This window comes from Emydura macquarii, unplaced genomic scaffold, assembly GCF_026122565.2.
Source record: "Emydura macquarii macquarii isolate MOO-44397 ecotype Brisbane River unplaced genomic scaffold, CSIRO-AGI_Emac_v2 contig_1348, whole genome shotgun sequence".
Classification (NCBI taxonomy): Eukaryota; Metazoa; Chordata; order Testudines; family Chelidae; genus Emydura; species Emydura macquarii.
In genome coordinates, this window is record NW_027131485.1 from 20,814,971 (window position 1) to 20,828,385 (window position 13,415).

Genomic DNA, 13,415 nt, shown 5'->3' on the forward strand with positions numbered 1-13,415 from the left:
TAATCTTAGCTTTAAAAAAATGTATAAAATTAACACAGTGTAAGAGAGGAGAATTAATTCCCTTTCATTTATGCAGATAGGTATTTTAGGGAGTATGCAGAGGTCTGTTTCTGTTGTCTGGCAAAATGAGTGGAAAAGTATGATGAAAACAGAAAATACTGTTAGGAATGAGTTGTAGGTACTGGGAGGAATGATACAGAAGTGGTAATCGAGGTAAGACGCATGATATGCTTGGAGAAGCACCCAAGGTAGCAAGGCTTTTGAATTTTTAATAGAGAATTTTAAGTTGGCTGGCCTTCTCTGAAGATGGAGAACCTAATGTTAGCAAAGCCTAGTCATCTTCTTTCTAAGAGCCTGACAGGGTAAGGCATACCATGTCCCAATTTGAATTGATCTTTGATATCTCTGGGCCACACACTATGGTCCTTTATTACAACTGTATTCAAACAAGCTGTCCATTCAGTTACAGTTGCATACAGAGACATTATAACTCATGCTATCTGTGGAAAAATAATTTTATATTAAATAAAAACAACAATTCCAAGTACCTTTTATGTGGGTTCACTACTGACTCTTGAAGAATGAACATTTTATTTGCCGCTTGCCCATTAATTTGTCACACAGACCCTGTCTACACTTATCTCTGGGATTTGGCGTCAGTCCATGGGAGTTATGCAAGCTACGCAAAAAACTTGCGTAACTCCCATCGACTTCTCTGCTCCTCTTCTGCACATCGTCTTCTCTGCACTGCACTGACGGGAACAGTGTTCCTGTCGACGCAGCGCTACGCCACTTGTGAAGGTGGTCTTAGTACGTTGATTTCTGGATTGACTGAGCGGGTCTTCAGTGATCACTCAGTGGATCCAGAGAAATCAATCTGACGGCGGCAACTTTGCCGCCATCAATGTAGCCATAGCCTTAGACTTTGTGAGAGGTGCAGCATGCAGGTAACTTTACTTAAGAAATCTTGGTACCTGTGAGTGTAATCAATGACAGGTTTCTTGCTCACCTAATTAAAATTTTAACTTGCAAATAGGGTGCAGAAATTAAATATGCGATACATTTTCCTGAAATTCCCTTCCCTTTCCCCAGGTCTTGTTTGCAACCAAGTCATTGTTCTTTTTGATTTGCCATGAGTCCAAATTCTTTCTGCAAATCTTTTAATATTTTCTTCTTAAATTGCTAATTTCTTTTTGTTTTCTGCATGTCACTTACCTCTTTTTAGGTTTCTTCTGTTTTGTGGTTTATGCTTGCCTGTAACTATTTCTTACTATTTGTCTAATTTACTTCCCTTTTGGAACTTATTTATTTTGCATTCAGATCCATAACTTGGAGCATAATTCATCTTGTGACCTTCCCCACTCCAAAAAGACTCCAGGAATGGAATCAGTGATAGTAGAATTGATTTTTACCTGGGCAATTGTGTGCGTCAGCTCTGCAAGTAACAATCTGTGGATCCTCTACATGGGCATAATTGAATATCTTGTGCAGCTGAATAATAGTAGATTGTCTTCATTTTTATAGAGTTTACAAATTCTTACTGTAATTTACATTAATAACAGTGAGAGAGAAACACTCTGCAGGCTGTCTGGTTGCATATCACCATGTTTTGCCATGGGGATCAGTTCTTGTTTAGGGGTCTGAGCTTGCCTTTATTAAAGTCAATGGGATATTGTTGTTTACGTCAATGGGAACAGAATCATGTATGAAACCTGATATTTTTTAAGTGTTTACTGTTGGGTGCACAATTATTTTGGCCAGCAGTGTCCGTTGTGGCCAGAGCTGCCCCCTGAGTGTCCTTGTGCCTCTCACCAAGGGGCATAAAAGCTAGGCAGCCCCAGCTAACCCTCAGTTGCTTCTCACCACCTGTGGCTGTTGAGGCAGAACTTGCAATGTCTGAGCTTCGTGCTCACTGTGTAGTCTCTCCTTTGTATTGTACATAGATACGTACTTAACAGTTAGTCATTACCCACTCAAGAAGTGCCAGAAATTTCTAAGGAGACCATCTCCCTTCATTATCATGTTTTCTCACCTGCCTGTTTTCTTGTCAAAGCAGCAAATCTGACTCCTTGGTCAGCAGTGGTGACAGCTTCAGTCAATCTCCCTCTTATATCCTCTCTATTTGGGAATCATTTATTTTATTTTTGTGGGGTGTGGAACACCATTATTATAGACCACTATATCCAGAGATGAGCTATTCTATCCAATTTCCAGACCCTCCCCAGCTCCACCTTCCCTGTCACTCTTTAGGGACCCTTCTCACCAGGAAATGTTCTATCGAGGTGCAATCACTGCTAATTCTCAGAGCAGTAAAAAATGTGCTTTGTGAACTCAGGAAGGAGGGGTTTTATTCCCATTGCTTTTTAATACCAGGTCATGCCATATCAATGCAGAGACTTTTAGACTGGGTTTTTACATATATTAAGTTGTGCTATGAAATAAATTACTTAGACCCACCACTGAGAGTGACTGCCCACTCCACCACAGCTTTAAGCAGTTTCTGTAGCTTCTTTCAGAAAAATATTAGAGATAAGTAGGGCAGCTACTTGGGGTTCAGTGCATATGATTATGAAGCATTATTCCATCGTGGAGGCTTCAAGATCTGATGCTCATTTTAGTAGGGTTGATTTACAATCATTGTTTAGGTAGACTCTTAGTATCCATTTTCTGTGATTCTGTGCTTGAGAGTCATCCACAATGAAACCTGAAGAAACAGTTACTCTATGTCATAGTTTCTTGATCTGTGGTACGCGTACCCCTAGGGGTACCACAGGTTAAGAAACTATGACATAGAGGGTACACAAGACTCAGGCAGGGGGTACCCAGGGAAAAACAGAGTAAAGTGGAGGGAGGCGGCAGCTGCCGACTTCTGGGGAAGGCGGGAGGCAGCCCCCCGCTTCCCGCTCGGTTGCAGATCCCAGGTGGGAGCCCGGCAGCAGCCTCCTGCGTCTCGCGAGCTGGGTGGCAGCCACCCAGCTTCAAGCCGAGGCACATCCTCCAGCGCCCCGGCATGAAGAAGGGCAGCAGCTGCCTGCCCACATCCCTGGGACCCAGCTGGTGCGGAAGCCTCCTCTGTCCCAGCTCAGATTGGGTGGCAGTCGCCCACCTCCTGGACTGGCGGCCAGGCAGCAGCCGCCTGCAACTTGCCCAGGTGGCAGCTCCCCTCCCTGGCTCAAAGCCCAGTGCCCAGAAAACTTGTCAATTTCACTGCTTTAGCTGAACAATGAAATTGACAACTATGACAGCCCCAGATTTTAGGAGTTACCCCCTCCCCCCTCTCTCTCTCATCCTCCTTCTCTGTTTCTCTCTCACCCCTTCCTCCTCTCAAATCTATGGCAAAAAATTTGGTGTGGCACTTTATATTCCCCAGCATTGGCATGCCACTCAGCCTCCTACTTTGGCCAACATCACCTCTAGCTCAGGTACATACTTGAGTTGTGCACCCCTGGTGTAAAAGTGGTAACCCTACCACACTAGATTTGACATTTGTCGTATCACGGCTTTATATACTCAGCCCTTATTCCAACATATGGCTCACATTAGTCGGTAAATATAGAATCCTGTGGAAAATTGGGTGTTGGGGTATTTATTAAAATGTTCAGAAATTAGGGGGTACTTGCTACTTAAAAGGTTGAGAAACACTGCTCTATGTAACAGTAACAGTTGTTGTTCATATCTATCTATCTATATATCTATATATTTTTCCCCACAACTTATACAGAGCTGTGTAATATCTGCATTCTGTAGTGGCGAAGGAGCTGAGGGATGATTGGGGTCATCCCACCCTTGATTCTCACAGATGGGAGGCATAAGGACACTTAGGGTGCAGACATGGTTCCAGCAGAGACTGCTGGCCAAAAGAATATGAATTTGCATGCATAGGGTGCATTTGCATCCAACTGTAGAATGGACAATGCATCTTAAGGTCCACAGTTACTATAGGATAAGTAACAGGTATTTTCTAGTTTATTCTGTGCAGTAGGTAGAGACACATCCATGGAGAGGGAGAGCTGTATGCTTCTTCTGTAACAGTGCCTACTGACTGAGTGGTGTTTAGTGGTGACAGGAAACACTGCTGTGAAAAGGGTCAGGTTCCTATCTATGGCTGATATGACATGTGGACTTGATATAAGGTGGGATGATAGTGAGTCCATCAATAATGGCAGAAAATAATCTCTCTCACATGGTAAAGCTATCAGGATGGCAGGGCCAGCCTCAGGTGCCCTGGTTTCCAGGGGAAGAAGTTTTTGCTTGATTTCTCTTCCAGGTCTCCTGTGTCTCCAGTGCCTCTCCACCCACTTCCACATCACCCTTTTTCTCTTTCTGAAGCTTCCAGACATCCTTACTTTCCCCTTTCTTCTTGCTCCCTCCCATTCTAGGTCCTACTTCCTTGCTCCACTCTGCTTATTTCAGGCCTTTCCACTTCCCCATTCTCTGGTTCTTACTGTCTGGACTTGGTGGCCTACAGCTTCTCCTGCTCAAATCTGGGACATCACAGTAAGTCCCATTTCTCATTGGCTCCCCGTGCTCTTCAGAGAGAGCTATTATGAATATCTGCTCTCTGTTGCATCTGAGAAGCAGCCTTCACCTGGCAAGGGAAGAGTAGGCACCTTCAGCCAGCAGCTGCACATGGCACTTCTGAGCATGCAGCATAGTAGCACTTGTTATAGCCTCAGAGGCATTAGCAGCAACAGAGCAGAGGGAAAGGGACTATCCTGATTCTGGAAGGAGGATTTTTGTTACTCTTTACAACATGGTGTGGCTGAGGTGCGGAGAACCTCTACTGGGAAATAGCTCTGTTCACGAAGTCCCCCACTTTGTGGAACAAGTCACATGATGAAGCCAGATGGCAATTTGGCAGTGTTGCATATACTTTATAACATAGTTTCTCAACCTGTGGTATGCGTACCCCTGGGGGTATGCAAGATACAGGCAGGGGGTACGTGGCTAAGAACCCAGTGAAGGGAGGCGGGCGGCAGCCGCCAACTTCTGGAGAAGCCAGGCGGGAGCAACCCGCTTCCCGCCCAGTCCCAGCTCCCACCTGGGAGGCAGGCAGCAGCCGCTGGCTTCCTGCCCGGTCCCACCTCCTAGCTGGGAGGTAGACAACAGCTGCCCCAGTCCTGGGATGCTGGGTAGCAACCGCTGGCTTCTTGGGACACCAGGCAGCAGCTGCTGGCTTGGGCAGCAGCCGCTGGCTTTTCAGGAAGCCGGGTGGCAGCTCCCCGCATCTCTCCCAATCCCAGCTCCCAGTTGCGAGCCCAGCGGCAGCCTCCTGCGCCTGCGAACTGGGCTTGCTGCTGGGTGGCTGCCACCCGTGCCCTAGCTCTGAGCGGAGAGACAGCCTCCTGTGCCCTAGCTTGAAGATGGGCAGCAGCTGCCTGCCGCCTGCTCACATCCCCGGGTCCCAGCTTGCGCGGAAGCCTCCTCCACCCTAGCTCAGAGCAACTGGCAATCGTCCACCTCCCGGACTGGCAGCCAGACAGCAGCCACCTGCAATTTGCCCAGGTGGCAGATCCCCCCCACCCCCTCCTCCCGGCTCAAAGCCCGGTGCCCAGAAAGCCAGGCGGAGAGCCCAGCGGCTTGCCAGTCCTGGAGCTGGGCTCTACCTGCAGGCTTACTTGTCAATTTGATGGCTGAGCTGTGAAATTGACCACTATGACAGCCCCAGATTTTACCAGTATAAAAATCTTGAGGGGCCCACACAGTGTGACTTGCCCCAGGCCCGCACCCCCCTAGGTATGGCCATGGGGAGCGCTGCTATCCATTCTGGCGGGCCGCTAGTACCTGCTCAGATCTCACAAGTTCCCACCTGTGTGAGGAGAACACCACGTGACCCCTCCATCAGACCATGGTGATTGGCTGGTGTTGACCTTTGCTCCTATATGGAGGAAGGGGAGGAGGAAAGAGGGGAGAAACAGCAGGGGGGTTTGTGATCTGCCACAGCCGCACAGCACTACAGAACTCTGAACTCTCCTGCTTTATGAGAAATACAGTCATTCAGCAGCAAAGGGGGAAAAGATTGTATTTCTCAGAGTGGAAAATTGAGTGTTGGGGTACTTATTACAATGTTCAGAAGTTAGGGGATACTTGCTACTTAAAAGGTTGAGAAACACTGCTTTATAGGAGCGATGGTCCCAGCCATAAAGGAATCATGGTTTATGGGCTGATGGAATTGGATAGTAAATCTGAGCAACCCAAGAGGTGAGATAGAAAACTGGTTGAAGCTGCTTTAAGGTTGAAAGCTGCAGAACTTGTTCAAAACTTTCTGAGTCTCTCCAGGGAGGTGGGATTTCAGAGGTCGTAGATTTTAAAAAGAATGAAAATTATAAAACAATAATCTTTGACACTTAGTAAAACCATAAAGGGAGTAAAATAAAGAAAAGGCTAGGGGCTGGGAAAGGGAACAAAGGAGAAGTTGAGGTGATATCCAAGAAGTGTAAAAAGCTGACATTCTAGATGTGCATACACTCTGGCTATTTGTATGACTCTGAGAGTAACCACCTAATATGGTGGTTGTGACACTGCAGGTTGTGACACTGACTTCACTCATTTCAGTGATTGCCTATCACTCAAAAGAACTTCCAGGCTTCAACTTTCTCCGGAAACAATGGTCTGCATTGAACCATTTCAGAACATCACAGGCTGATGCTGTCTTTTACACCTCTGGTAAATGAGAGCCAAAGCACTATGGTATGCATTATGTCACCACTCAGAAACTATGGACCACATTGTAAACCAGTGCTTGTTTTGATTGTTGCTGGTGGCACCTCATTCTTAACTAAGCCACTTCTGAAGCTATTCACTTTAGTAATCTGTACTTGGTTATTTTAACTTGCCATCTCTTTCTACACGAAAGAAAACATTTTGTGTTGCTGAGCAACCAACAGTTTCCACAGACCTCTGAATTAGGTGTTTATTGTCATAGTTGGGGTATGGCACCAGCAGGGATTGATTATTTTGATTCCACCCATTTCCAACTTTTATGGTTCTTAATTACAAGAGAAGAGAAAATGGAACTTTTACACTGAATTACTCCAAAAACGGCATTAACCCTACTATTATGTGATCATAAAAAAGGACATAATGGGAAATTAGATTATTCAAATAACGTACTAATCACATTTTTTCCCCAAAGTCTGGCAGAAAAGGTTGCATTTTGCTGTGGGTTTTCTCTTTGTACTCACAGTATGTGTTTGCCTGTGATGTAATTTTTAGAACTGAACCCATTTCTGGTTTTTGTTGCACATCTGGTGACTGCAGAACTTAATTATAATATTTCTAATGAAACTACTTTTTGGTTTTCTCTACTATACATAGAGCTAGGACACAGAAGCCAAAGAACCCTTTTGTTTACTTTTCCATCATCTGGTAGCAATGAGGCAGAACATTACAAAAACAAAATACAAAATCACATTTCAGCATGGGAAAGGCTAGTTTTTTAAATTCTTATAAGAAACCAGTCCTCTACCCCTTCATCTTCGATAGGCTTGAGAATCTGGTACATCTCATTAGCTCCCATCCTGTGTATATCTGAAAAAGGACCCACATCCCATTCGCTGCAATGCAGAATCACAAGGACTAGTTTCTTCTGTCCTCCCTCCCCCCTTCAGAATCCTCCTTGCAGGAAGGTTCTCTTTAAAAGTATATCTTCTAAATTTGCCTATGTGACAAATGCTTTTGATAATTTTGAAATGTATTTATAAAACCACATTATAAGTTTCTCTTTACATCACTGTAACTATCTCTTTGCCATGTGTGGCACACAAATATCCTGTTATCAGTTGTCTGCGTAAACATAGTTGAAACAATATATGGAGAGTGTAACAATCATAGAAACTTTTTGGAAGATTTAAGATCTGATTTCGAGATGGGTGAGGATATTAAAGTACCTGACCTATTATTTCTGCCAAACCACTTTCAGGTAATCAGGTATCCAGATTCACCGATACCTCCAAAAAAATAAAATAAAAGTCTCTCTCTCCACTTTTAGTAAAACAAAAGCATCAATCAACTCACCCTGCTGGATTACTTCATTGGAAAAAGATCTGGGTACTTACATGGACACCATAAAGATAGTAACTGAGCATCTCCCAAATGTTCATATATTTATTCCTATGGGTGCGCAAGATCTTCTGAAAATCAAGCCTCTTTAAAGTGTCTGAAGTTGGGCACCCAAAAATGGAAGCACCCATAATCACTTGTCATTCCTGAAAATCTTGATCAAAAATATCTATTTCAGCATTTTGTTGTTCATGTCTTAATAAAAAAAATAAAAAAAAATACTGAGAGCAAGGACTGTGATTCTGGGCAATGTGCAGGACATAGTGGATGGTTTTGCAGCAGTGGGGTTCCCAAATTGTGATGGGGCGATAAATGGCACGCATATCCCTATTTTAGCATCAAACCACCTTGCCACAGAGTACATCAACAGAAAGGGCTACTTTTCTATGCTAATGCAAGCGCTGGTGGATCATCAGGGTTGCTTTACTGACATCAGTGTGAGCTGGTCAGGGAAGGTGCATGACGCGCGCATCTTCAAGAACACAAGGGTGTTCAAAAAGCTGCAGAAAGGGATTTTCTTTCCCGATTGATGGATTACCATTGGGAATGCTGAAATGCCAGTAGTGATCCTGGAAGATCCAGCATACTCCTTGCTCCCATGGCTCATGAAGCTGTGCACTGACACTTCGACAGGAGTGCTTCAACTATAGGCTCAACCAGTGCAGAATGACAGTTGAATGTGCCTTTGGTCATTTGAAAGGTCACTAGCATTGTCTACTTATGAGATTAGACCTCAGTGAAAAAAATATCCCAATGATTATAGCTGCCTTCTGTGTCCTGCATAATATCTGTGAAGCAAAGGGGGAAAAGTTTCTCTTGGGGTAGAGATCGGAGATGGAGCGGCTGTCTGGTGAATTTGAACAGACAGATACAAGGGCTATAAGAAGAGCAGAACTGTATGGCTCAGGGAGACTTTGAAAGATCACTTTAAGAGTGAATCAGAGTAGTGTGTGTTGCTGAAGTGTGCTCGACCTGGCCTTGCTCTTTTGCAGCCCAGTATGAATCGTGCAGTGAGTGCTGTTCGTGTAGGAATATAGCATTATCAATGCACCTATTAATATTGTCTGAGAATGATGTTATGGGTTCTATGACAAAACAAAGTAACAGGAAATTGGTGTCAGAGCTGCTCAGCACCAGTCAGCATATGTTGTGAACAAATAAAAATGAATTATGTTCCAAAAAATAGAATTTTATTCTGTAACATGAACTTTATAAAACTTAATAAATTAAAGAAACACACACTTATGAAGGGGAAAGAACAGTCACTTTCATTTCAGGTACACACCACACCAATCATGTCTTTCACAGGTCAGTGTATGGGCAGCTGTGATTGTCTTGAATGTTCCCTGCAGTGGAGTGGTAGGGTAGTGCAGGAACCCCTGATGTGATGAGGAATGTTGAGGGAGTTTTACGGAGGTCCTGACATTGGGTTGTCTATGGACTGTAGAGGGAGGCGAGCACGGGATTCTTGGACTTGCAGGTCTATCAGAGTCACAGCATCTCTGTTTGCTGCCTGAGAAGCCCCATTATGTCCTGGTGCATCTCCCTCTCCTTTTCCTGCTTCAATCCCCAGCCTTTCTCCTCTCTACTCTTTCCTTCTCCTTGCTGTCCACAAGGATCATCCTCCAGGTCCTGGTCTCATTCTCTGATGCAGCATAGGCTTGCAGCATCTTCTGGAATATGTCATCCTAAGTCCTCTTCTTTCTCCTCCTTATCTGGCTCAGGTGTTGCACGGGTGTGGAGGGGGAGACCTCAAGGCCACAATACCAGCAGCTGCAGATACCACAACCAGAGGTACCATTGCCAGTGTATTCATGACAGAAATAGAAACTTAAGATACTGAACTCACTCCTCTTGATCCCAGAAAGTTGTAAGCACTACATTCTCACTTTTCCTTGGGATTGATATAGCACATTACCAGTCACAGCACCAGCCACGGTGAGTATTACGCTCTGAGCGAGAGGGGGAGTTGGTGAAATGAGGGGGGATAGCTCACAGGCATGAGTATATGTGTATAGGGCAATGGTAATGAATACTGGCACTTTTTTCCACAGGCAGTGGTGATTTTAGCTGATATCTCACTCCTCCGGGTAACAGAGGCAGAGAGAGAACTGCTGCAACTGGTGCCCTGATGCTGCCCAGGCCTGAATGCTACTAACCTGTGTATTGGAATGGAGCCTGCTAAAGTAATCACTGAGTGGCGTGGGAACTTGTCCTACTGTGGTGGAAGAAATAGGGCAGCACCCATCCCTCCCCGAAATCTTAGACAGAGTACCTCCATGGAAGTTTCATCGAGGTCTCTAGAGAGGATTCACGGGACGTCCTGATGCACATAAATAAACTACTCCACATGCTCCTGCCCCCCACCTAACTCTAGAGGAAGATGAAAAACAGATAGCAGCTCTACCTCTCTTGCTTGTTTCACTACTTCTTCTAGCACAAGTAAAAAAAGAATAAATCAACAGATGTGTCCTGCTAATTTGGGTGTTCCGTCCTTGTAGTTTCAAAGCAAACTGTATACTTACCAGAGGTTCCTTCCCCTCCATCAGATTCATCCGTGTTTGACTTTTGGGACTGACTGGACTGCGGTGGAGTCAAAAATATGTCCTGGCTCAGTGCACATCTGGCTCCCATGGTCACCTGCCCCCCCATACTCTTCCTCCTCTTCCTAGTCTGCCTTCGCCTCCTGCTGTTCATTGTGGGGGCCTGTGACTCTGGCTCCTCCAAAGTATCCATGGGGCTGTTTGGGGCGTGGTGGGGTCTCCATTGAGAATGGCATGCAGTTCTTTGGAAAAGCAGCAGGTCTGCGGCTCCACACTGGATCACTTGTTAGCTTTTAACATGGCACTGCTGCTGGTGCCTCTTGTAGTCCTTTTCCTACATGCCCCAAGCAATCTGTTCATAAATTTCTGCTGCTGGATCAGAGCTATGCTGGCACAGCCTCTTCTCTCCACAGACACAAGAGATCCAACAGCTCCTATGTACTCCAGGCAGGAGTGTATCTGCAGTGTGTGGCCAGCATGGTTAGCTGGGCAGTTGCACACAACAATCAAGAGTTGCTAGGTGTGCTTGCTAAGCTGGGCAACCAGAAAAAGGAATTTTAAAAAATTGTTGGGCTTTTAAGAGGAGGGGTGGCTTCCTGTCCACCTGGCCCCTGAGCAGCAGAGTTCACAACAGTGACCAGAGTAGACAGGGTGGGGCATTGTGGGATAGCTCCTGGAGCCATTAACAGTCAATGTCAGTAATGCAATGTCTATGCTGACACTGCATCAACCTAATTACATCAACCTTGACTGTACACCTCTAGGGGAGGTGGTAATGTTAAGTCAATGTAGTGAGGCAGTTACGTTGGCAGGAATGAAATTGAAGTATAGACACATCCACAGCTAGGTTGATGTAAGCTGCCTTGCGTCAACGTAACAGTATAATGTAGGCCAGGCCTGTGACTCATAGTTCAGTGGATACAGCAGTGGACAGTAAGGAAAAAAAATACAGATGCAAAACTCATTTAAACTACTAGCAGTTCACTTGATGATACTTTCACAGCATTATTAAATATGAATTCTACTTTGGAAACTATATTGAAAAAGAAACCCATCTGCCTATTCTATCAAAATGATAAATGCCAAGGAACTAGGAGATTCTTTTTATTTCTTTGAGTAAAGAATATTAATTCCTGTTGATTGCAGTAAATACTGTCAATGACTTAGAGCTTCTAATGAGAACATTAACTAGTAGAACTGCCTTTCCTAAATACACTTAACACACTTTTAAAATCTCTTCCTGCCAGATATATTTAAAATCAAAATCACACAGGTACATTGGATACAGCATCTGGGCTGCTTAAGTCAATGGTAGTTTTTGCAGTTCAATTCAGTGAGTGAAAAATGGAATCCCTCACATGTACTTTCCTATTTTGTATTTTCCTATTGAGGAAAGAGGGCTAGGCTTGTTTAAGTAAGAAGTGGCATAGGAGTCACAAATCTGGATTCTATTTGTTTCTCTCCCACAGATTTCCTGTGTGACTGTAGGTAAACAATTCAAGCCAACACTTTTATGCTAAGGTGACTGAATTAGGCACTTAAGTGACTGATTTTCAGAGGCACTGAGAATTCAAGTCAGGGGGAATTGCACATGCTTATCAACCACTTACTTGGTTCCCCCAGTATGAATTTAGGTGCCCAATTTTAGACTCCCAAGTTTGAAAATTTTAACCACAATCTTTTTTTCAGTTTCTCCACCTGTAGCATGAAGACAATGCAGTTGTCTTTCATGAGGGCATTGAGGCTTTATTCATCAGTTGTAGAATTGTAGTACTGGAAGGGACCTTGCAAAGTCATTTAATCCTATACCCTACACTTATAGCAGGACTGAGCATTATCTAGACCATACCTGACAAGTGTTTGTCTAACCTTCTCAAAATCTCCAGTGATGGAGCTTCCACAATCTCCTTAGGCAATTCATTCCAGTGCTTAACTACTCTGACAGTTAGGAATTTTTTCCTAATGTCCAACCTAAGCCACCTTTGCTGCAATTTAAGCTCATTACTTCTTGTTCTATCCTCAGATGTTAACAAGAAGAATTTTTCTCCCTCCTCCTTGTAAAAATCTTTTATGTACTTGAAAACTGTTATGTCCCTGCTCAGTCTTCTTTTCTCTTCTTCAGACTAAACAAACCCAATTTTTTTCAATCTTCCTTCATAGGTCATGTTTTCTAGACCTTTAATCAATTTTGTTGCTCTTCTCTGGACTTTCTCCAATTTGTCCACATTTTTCCTGAAATGTGGCACCCAGCATTGGACATAGTACTCCAGCTGAGGCCTAATCAGAGTGGAGTAGAGTGGAAGAATTACTTCTCATGCCTTGCTTACAACACTCCTGCTAAAACACCCCAGAATGATGTTTGCTTTTTTAGCAACAGTGTTACACTGTTGACTCATATTTAGCTTGTGATCAACTGTGACCCCCAGATCCCTCTCTGCAGTACTCTTTCCTAGGCAGTCATTTTCCATTTTGTATGTGTGCAAGTGATTGATTGTTCCTTCCTAAGTGGAATACTTTGCATTTGTTCTTATTGAATTGTATCCTATTTACTTTGGACCATTTCTCCAGTTTGTACAGATAATTTTGAATTTTAATCCTGTTCTCCAAAGCTCTTGCAACCCCTCCCAGTTTGGTATCAGCCGCAGACTTTCTAAGTGTACTCTCTATCTAAATAGTTGATGAAGATATTGAACAGAACTGATCCCTGCGGGACCCCACTTGATAGGCACTTCCAGCTTGACCATGAACCACTGATACTACTCTCTGGGAATGGTTTTCCAACCAGTTATGCACCTACCTTATTTATAGTAG

The 13,415-nt window shown here is 44.2% G+C and overlaps 1 long non-coding RNA gene across 1 annotated transcript in view; it reads left to right on the top strand.

The window, feature by feature from the left end:
• Positions 1–10,531, top strand: part of LOC137155344 (uncharacterized) — a 71,078-nt gene extending 60,547 nt beyond the window's left edge. The window contains exons 2-3 of the long non-coding RNA XR_010920435.1: positions 9,786–9,999; positions 10,116–10,531. This is a non-coding gene — a long non-coding RNA (uncharacterized lncRNA). The remainder of the gene's footprint in view (positions 1–9,785; positions 10,000–10,115) is intronic.
• The last annotated feature ends 2,884 nt before the right edge of the window (positions 10,532–13,415 follow it).